The sequence below is a fragment of the Ursus maritimus genome, unplaced genomic scaffold, assembly GCF_017311325.1.
Source record: "Ursus maritimus isolate PB19 unplaced genomic scaffold, ASM1731132v1 scaffold_29, whole genome shotgun sequence".
Lineage (NCBI taxonomy): Eukaryota > Metazoa > Chordata > Mammalia > Carnivora > Ursidae > Ursus > Ursus maritimus.
In genome coordinates, this window is record NW_024425452.1 from 10788815 (window position 1) to 10797557 (window position 8743).

An 8743-nucleotide genomic window follows, 5' to 3' on the forward strand; every position below is an offset into this window, starting at 1 on the left:
AAACTTCCTGTTGGCATTGCCAAGATTCTACGATTCCGGTCAAAATACCCAGGGTTTTAGGTAATTCTTGGAGGCTCTCAGGAACATTTTGGGAGAAAGACCCAATCAAGTTGGATCTCTATGCATAGAGTGGCTTCCAGGTTCCTCCCTGGGTTTCTTCAGGGCTGGAGAATCATGGTCTAGTGGCAGGAGTAACCAGAGAAATTTAATTTAATTGAGAGGGAGAAAAAAGGAGGGGGAGAATTTTACTTTAGTTTTTTTTTTTTAAGATTTTTATTTTTAAGTAATCTCTATGCCCAATGTGGGGCTCGAACTTATAACCCCAAGATCAAGAGTCACATGCTCTACTGACAGAGCCAGCCAGGCACCCCAAGAACTTTACTTTGCTTTGAACTCTTCAGGATGCCCCCTTCATCGGCTGAATTCCTGCAACTCATTTTACCTCAGTTCAATTCAGTTTGACTTAAAAAAATGGAGTGGTCTATTTCTGTAGCATGTCCCGCTGGGGACCCAGAATTACCCTTGCTCATTCTTTTTTCTTCTCTCTCCCCCTCTCCCAAATGGGAAAACATGCTTCTCCTCAGTTGCTTTTTCTTGTCCTCATTGTTTCCACCCCGAGGGCATAGTCTTTTCTAGTCCATTTCTAGATCATTCTACCATCCTCTAAGGGATCTGGAGTAGATGATCATGGACTCCTGGGCTCACTGGATTCCAAATATGCAGAGCATTCACATGATTTGTTCACTTATTCGGTGATTTTTTTTTCCAGCACATACCATGTGCTAGGTCGTATGGGTGTGGCAATGAATGGCATGTACACAAACCTTGCTGCCTAGGACCTTACAGTCTAGTGGAGCATAGGGAATTACAAAATGATGTAATGATGCAAGAGAGGTCAGCTCAAGATGCTCTATCTCAGTAGACCAAAGGTCACTTTTGACCAAACTTATAACTTTAAACCTGGCCCAGCATTCAGGTCACTGGGCTCATTCAGAGAGGTATATATATGAACTAGAGAAGACTCCAATTTATCTTCTCCACTCCTGAGGTCTGGGCTAGGGTAGCCCTTGATCTCCCCTATTCTCCCCCATACTCTTCCTCGGGTATAGCCCTAGATCTCCAGATGGCTGCATGGACGGGCCAGTTCTGGCTCCCTAGCTTACCGCTATGAAGTAAAAACAGACTCAGTGAACGTGAGCTGGCTTAAACTGGTCAATTGTTTCACTGATTTTTTTTTTCTTTTTAAAACCATTAAAACCCTGAAACCAAGCCAGAATCAAACATGAATAATGCAATTGTTAGTCATGTTGGCCAAGATTGTCATTTTCATCTTTCCATGCTCTTTAAAAGAACTGAGAGCCAAGATAAGTCTCTTTCAGACAGACATCAACTAAAAGGCAATGGATGGAACATTCTGCCACTGTAGGGAATTCTGGCCCTACCCCACCACTGTTTAACAGAGGATGGATAGTCTGTGCCTTTGCTTATCAACCTGACTTAGATGACAGATGGTAGACAGAAATGAGCTACAAGGGGCTGTATACTGCCCCCTGCAACACACCAGTGGGGGACATGGTGAAGTCAAAGGTTCAAGCCTCAGTTTTCCATCCTGGGTGACTTCACATGACTCTTCTTCTCTAGTCCTAAAGCTGAGAAACGTCCCTCCTAAATTTCCCTGTAAACATAGTCCAGATTGAATTGGAGTTGGGCAGGCTAAAAAATGTTTACTTCCCCAAATTTTTGACCTCAGTCTTGGAAGTTCAATTCCTCTGATTTTCCCCAGGGTCAGGGATTGCCCACCCTCCTCCCTCCCCCAGGATATAATGACTAAGAATCAGGAACAAAGTGAAGGGAAGAAACTTAATTGTTAGGACCTTTCGAGAGGGGGGCAACCACGTTATTTACTCTGAGGCTCTTCATTCTTCTAAAGAATAAGTAAAAGCCTCATATTTTAATATCCACACTTTTATTTGCCATTCAATTACTATGATCAAATTATAAACCTTGTTTTCTAAATTTAAGTGTTGTTTGGAACAAATGTTAAAATTCTTATATACATCAAATGTTGTTGGAATGCAGGAATTTATATTGTTGTATTGATTATATAAAGGGTAACTGGTTGCTCATTTTATCATTCGTCCTTATAGTTTCCTATCTGATGCTCTTGGACCAGGCACGAGTTGCAACAGAATGGGTGGTCAAATCCAAGGCCACACAACCTCACACATGCCCAGGAGCAATTGCTGTATTTTGTCTCTTGCCTACATGTGTTCATTGGTTTGCTCCCTGAATTGTTAGCTAATTGTTATCATTAAGAAATAAAATGGGGGAAAAAAGGAATAAACCACTCCAGAAGAAATAAAATTAATGAACCCCACCATTCCACTATTAAGTAAAATAACATAGACACACAATACAAGAAAACCATTATACTTATTTTTATTTTGAATTTGATTCAACCACCGCTCATTAGAATCCTGTGTGTGAAATTAGTATCATGGTTGTTTCCCCACTTGGCCAGCAGGCAGTTTAGAAAATAGAAAAGCAGAGTGTGGGGGCACCTGGGTATCTCAGTCGGTTAAGTGTCCAACTCTTGATCTCAGCTCAGGTCTTGATCTTAGGGTTGTGAGTTCAAGCCCTGTGTTGGGCTCCATGCTGGGCATGGTGCCTACTTAAAAAAGAAAGAAAAAGAAAGAGAGAGAGAGAGAAAAGAAGAGGGAGGGAGGGAAGGAGGGAGAAAAAGAAAAACTAAGTGTGGATGTCTGTCTGATGATGGAATGTTAAGGAATGGATAGATTTGATATCAGGGTTAAAAATATAGATATTCAAGTTTTTCCAAATCACTCCTTTCCAGTCCACTGGAATAAGTATATCTTCTCTTCAAGTAGAAAGTATTAGAACAAGGATCCTATAAGCAACCATTCCATGAAGCCATTGCTTTTTTACCACCATTTATCAAGCCCTCATTATATGATAAGCACAATGCTGAGTGCTTAATATGTGTTATTTCATTTAATCCTAGCAATAAATATATGAAATGGGTACAATTATGATTTCCATTTTACAGATAAGGAGCCTGAAGTACAATACCAAAAGCTCTAAGTGATGGCAATGGGGCTCAGAGTCAAGATGGTCTGATTTCAAGCCCAATTTTTTTTATTAAAGTATAATGTATAACACTATATTAGTTTCAGGTGCTCAACATAATGATTTGATATTTGTATAGATCGCAAAATTATCACCACAATAAGTCTAGTTTCCTCTGTCACCATATAAAGTTACATAATATGAATACAATATTATTGACTATAGTCACCATGTTGTATGTTACATTCCCATGACTTATTTATTTTATGATTGCAAGTTTATACCTCTTGACTCCCTTCTCACATTTCACCCACTTCCAAACCCCCTTCTCCTTTGGCAACCACTAATCTGTTCTCTGCACCTATGAATTTCTGTTTGTTTTGTTTATCCATTTGTTTTATTTTTTAGATTCTACATATATGTGAAATCATAGACTATTTGTCTTTCTCTGTCTTACTTATCTCATTTAACATAATACCCTCAGAATCCATCCATATTGTCACAAATGGCAATATTTCATTCTTTTTTTATGGCTGAGTAGTACTCCATTATAAATATACCACGTCTTCTTTATACATTCATCCATCAGACACTTTGGTTGTTTCCGTATCTTGGCTATTGTGAATAATGCTGCAATGAACATAGGAGTTCATATGTCTTTCCTAATTAGTGTTTTCATTTTCTTTGGAGAAATACCGAGAACCGGAATTATTGGACCATAGGATAATTATATTTTTTGTTTTTTGAGGAATCTCCATACTGTTTTCCATATTGGCTGCACCAGTTTGCATTCCCACTAACAGTGCATGAGTGTTCCCTTTTATCTACATCCTTGACAACAATTCTTACTTCTTGTGTTTTTGATAATAGCCATTCTGACAGGTGTGACATGCTATCTTATTGTGAATTTGCATTTCCCTGATGAATAGTGAATCTTTTCATGTGCCTGTTGGCCTCTACATGTCCTCTTTGGAAAAATGCCTTTTCAGATCTTCTCATTTTAAATTCCATTTTTAAATTGAATTATCTGAGAGGTTTGAATGTTGTTGTTATTATTGAGTTGTATGAGTTTTCTATGTAGTTTATTGACTATATCATTTGCAAATATCTTCTCCCATTCAGTAGGCTGCTTTTTTATTTTTTGATGGTTTCCTTTGCTTTGCAGAAGCCTTTTAGTTTGATGTAGTCCCATTGGTTTATTTTTGCTTTTGTTGCCTTTGCCTTTGAAGTCAGATCCAAAAAACATCGCCAAAAGCCATGTTAGGGAGCTTACCGCCTATGTTTTCTTTTAGTAGCTTTATGGTTTCTGGTCTTATTCAAGTATTAATCCATTTTGATTTAATATTTGTGTGTGGTATGGGATAGTGGTCCACAGTGCAAAGAGCTTCTCCTTTTCTCTGCCAAGATAGTGAGAAAACTCATGGCCCTCAGTTTGCCTATGAGATGTAAAAGAAAACAAAAAAACCCTAGTGTTTTAAACAACACTGTTTCTTGTATGAGTTTTCAGGAGTAGGTCTCTTAGGGTAGACCAGTATAACCCAGTATAGATGTTTCAACAGATGGTTTAACTATAGCACACTTCCATTTCTCCATGTCACTGTGAGGGTAACAATTCCTATCCCCTTCCTACTTCACGTAAAATATATGAAGTTTAGGGATACAATGTCACCGCAAGCACTTTGAGCTTTTTGGAAGAACAATGCTATGTAAACACACTGAGAAAGCAATAGAAAAACAGTGTCAGTGTGGTATGTATACAACATAAAATGGACCAAATTATTTTTTTAGAGTTTGGGACAAAAATAGCTCCTTAATCTTGCATATCTAGTTTTTAATTACTGTGTATATTGGCTGTGTCCATGGCTCTCAAGGGCAATCTGAACAAGGAATGTGTCTGATAGAATGTTGATTGGGTTGGCAGTTTAGCATTCTCTTTCTAGAGGAAATTCTGTAATATCCCAGATCTTGCCTGTTTCCAGCTTTTGGAAAAACCACATCAAAATTTTGTTGACAGATGAAAGCGCTACATGGAGGGAGGTTGGCCATGAATTTCTATACACTAAAGGCCATCCTTACTATCCTTTATGAAAGATCCAGGAGGCTTTTATTAATTCAAAAATAGTAACGTCACTTTAGGGCTCTTTTTTCCAGAATTACCAAAACGTCACTTGTACTGCCCAAACTAAAGTGGGCCATCACCTCCAAGTAAGAAATGGAAGAAGCTAGTGTGAGATCCAAGTAGTGTGAGATCCAAGGATGTGAATGTACTTAACACTACTGAACTGTACAGTTAAAAAAAATTTCATATTATGTTTACCACAATTAAAAGTTTTTTCAAAAGGTTAAGATGATAACATTTATGTCACGAGTATTTTACCACACTTAAAAGGAAAAAAGGCAAGACGAATGAGAAACCACCTCTCTTATCTCGTGGCTCTGGACGGCACCACTCGTAAACAGAACCCTCTGCCCCCAGATGAAAATGCCTGATACCCATTACACTTTAGGCTGAACTTTCACGTCTGCCCCCTAGATAGAGGTTCATAGGACAGGAACATTTAACATTTTCTTTTCTTTTCTTTTTAAAGATTTTATTTATTTATTTGCCAGAGAGAGAGCATGAGCGGGGGGAGAGGCAGGTTCCTTGCTGAGCAAGGAGCCTGACAAGGAACTCGATTCCAGGACTCTGGGATCATGCCCTGAGCCGAAGGCAGACACTTCACCGACTGAAGCACCCAGGTGTCCCCATTTACCATTTTCTTACTGTGACACTGAGAAGGCCTTAAAGGACTTGTTGGTCTTCTTTTAAGACAAGAGACCCTTTTCCACACTCCAGGTAGAGGGGCTCTCAGGGGAGAAGCAGCATAATCAGCATGCATTTCACAGACTCTCCAGCTCTCACTGACAGCCCCCTTCAGTTGGATTGAGTCTGTGGTTGGGCCTTCATATTTGCTGACCAGTAATTTTGTTTCTAGAGTGGCAAAAAGAGGGAAAAAAGGGACTTTTTATTCCCTGTCAATCAGCTATCCTGTACATTTATGATCTCTGGCCAAAAGATAAATGTGTGTTAATATTGAGGGCTTGTGTTTTTGTGAATATGGGAGGATTCCCTGACATCTTTGGGGTGAAGCAGAGATGGAGAGGGCAAATCTGCAGAAGGCCTACTGTGACACTTCCACCAGTATCTATGACTACTGGGTCTGTGGTTCTATGGGAAGACCAGTGGCCCTGAAGCCCCAGCCCCTTACTCTTTCCTAGTCCTGACTCGGCTTCAAACCTGGCCATTGAACCGCTGAATTGAAAAGTCTTCATTTATGAAGTTCGAATAAACCCTGTTGGAAAACCTACTATTTTTGCTTCATGCTGTTTTGCTGAAGATAAAGACAATAATGGATTTCAAAATGTTTTGAAAAGTGAAAACACAGTACAAATGTGAGGTGTTGTTAAACATGTTACTGGAGCAGGGTGGTATAATGGCAAAGTGGCAGGTGTCAACAAACCGGAGCTAGGCCCCAGTGTCTCGGGAAAGTAATGACATGAATCAAATGAACCTCCTCCAGGAGCATTGGTTCAGGCCATCTTCTCAGGATCCGATCGGTTTTTCTTTTTTTCCAGATAATGGAGGCTGCTTTTCAATAGCAAAGCCAATTTGATTTGTTAATTGATGTTCCTACATCTGAAGTGTATTTTTGTCCTGGTAAAAATACAGACGGGCGAGGAGAGCAAGTCTGGGACCAGGTGTGGAGTTTCCTCTCCTGCCCTGTCCCCTTGTGTGTGTAGCTCATTGATATTGCGGACGCGCTAGTGAGCTGTGGATTGAGGATATAGGGGTAGAGACGTGGTTTCCTCGCATGTCAGTGTAAGAGGTGTGTTTGTGCGGTGCCTAAGTCGCAGGAGAATACTTCACGGGTGTATCTCAGGGGTGTGAAAATGTGTGTCTGCCAGGGCCCTCCTTGGTGTGTTATAACATGATCTCACAGGCAGAATGACCCTGAATGTGCAGATGCGGGTGGCTGAGAGGCCAGAATTTGAATCGGTCTTGAGATGGAAGATGAAGTTTGTTGTTGCCGTCCCCCTTTTCCAAAAACACCTCCAAAAACAAAAAGCAAAAAAGCCTTGGAAAAGGGCCTCTGGAGTGTGTTCTTCGAACCGATAGGACAGCAGTTAACGTGTCCCTCTCTCAAGCCCGCGGGCCTTCCCAGCTGAAAGGAGAGTGTGTGGGACTGACCCCGGGAGGAAGGAAGAGGTGTCAGTCAACTTCCTCGGTGAGGCGGCACCCCGGTCGCGCGGGGCGCGCGGGTCTGCGCATCCCGCCTCCGGCCGGGAAGGGGCGGAGCCGGGCGGTGCCCGCCCCCCGGCGGTCCCCTCCCCTGGGCCGCTCCCCTCTGCTGCGCCCGCCGCAGTCACAGCCGCCTGCGGGAAGCTGGTAGCCGGGAACCCGAGCCGGAGTGCGGGCTGGGCTGGGCTCGCTCGCGGGCTCACCCGCCGCCCCTGCAGGTGAGTCGGGGGCTCCGAGCCGGGCGCGCGGTCGGGGGGGCGGGGAGCGTCAGGACCGCGCAGTTGGGGAGCCCCCGGGCTCAAGCACGGGGGGGTGGTGATGGAATGTCCCCGCGAGGTTGGGGAGCCCCAGACCCCGAGCCCCGAGGGGCGCCCAGAATCGCAACATTGAGGAACCCGAGCCCGGGGACTGGGGTTCAATGCTCCAGTGTTGGGGAGTCTCAGACCCCGAGCCCTGAGAGTGAGGCGGCAGGTCAGGATCCAGACGTTGGGGACTCCCGGAGCCCGAGCCTGGAGGACTGAGGGATCAGGACCGCGACGTTGGAGAGCTTCGTTGCCGGAACGAGGGTGTCCTGTCGGCATTCTTGGGGCGCCCTCCGCAGGGCGGAGGGGAATTGAAGGCGGGGGGGAGTGCGGCGGCGGGGAAGCCCGAGGCGGGCGGGGCGGGAGGGGAGCCCCGGAAAGGGTCGGGGGGTGGAGAGGCTTGTGGCTTTTGGGGGGGAAGGAAGGAGGGGGCCTCTCCTGGAGGGGGCGCGGGAAGCGGAGTTGTGCAGGAAGCCGGGGATACGTTGTGGAGCATAGGGGGTCGGAGGGATGGAACGCCTCGGCGGAGGATCCCGGGTGGCTGGGGGCGGGGGTGAGGGGTCAGGGACTCGCGGAACGTCTCGGCCTAGGGGACGCACCCTCTCGGTGGAATGGGGTCATGGAAACCTCGAGAGGGCATTCACTCCGGAGGGCAAGACCAGGCCATCACAGACGGGGGGCGGGAGGGACTAAGGAGCGGCGCACCTCGCTGACTGCCGCGGGGACCTGAAGGCAGCGAGGGCACCCCAGATCCCAATGCATTTGTGGGCCCTGGAGCACAGACCCACGGAGGGTAGATCCGCGGGCCCCGATGGGGTCTTTGCTGCATCTCCTATTTCTAAGCTGGGTTAGAAGTGATTTTGCCCAGGGACCCATTGACAACAGTCTGGGCTTAAAGGAGTAGTTAAGGAGTGAGATTTCAAATGTGCAGAGAAGCTCTACCTGTGTGTGTGCCTTAGACACAACTCATAATAAAGGTGTGTTTAATTCTTAGATCCACTTGTGTTACTTGCTCCTCACTCTCCTATACTTTGTGAGAAGCCGTTTCTGAGTAAAAACTGGAGGAAAATAAGCG

At 44.6% G+C, this 8743-nt stretch overlaps 1 protein-coding gene across 2 annotated transcripts in view; it reads left to right on the plus strand.

The window, feature by feature from the left end:
* The window catches only part of PAQR8 (progestin and adipoQ receptor family member 8), a 64161-nt gene that overhangs the window by 15268 nt on the left and 40150 nt on the right, over positions 1 to 8743 (plus strand). The window contains exon 1 of one of the 2 annotated variants that reach the window (XM_040643573.1): positions 7431 to 7584. The exons of the other annotated variant lie outside the window; for it this stretch is intronic. The gene's annotated coding sequence lies outside the window, so the exon portion shown is untranslated. Of the gene's footprint in view, positions 1 to 7430; positions 7585 to 8743 lie in introns of those variants that run through there. 2 annotated transcript variants of the gene reach the window in all.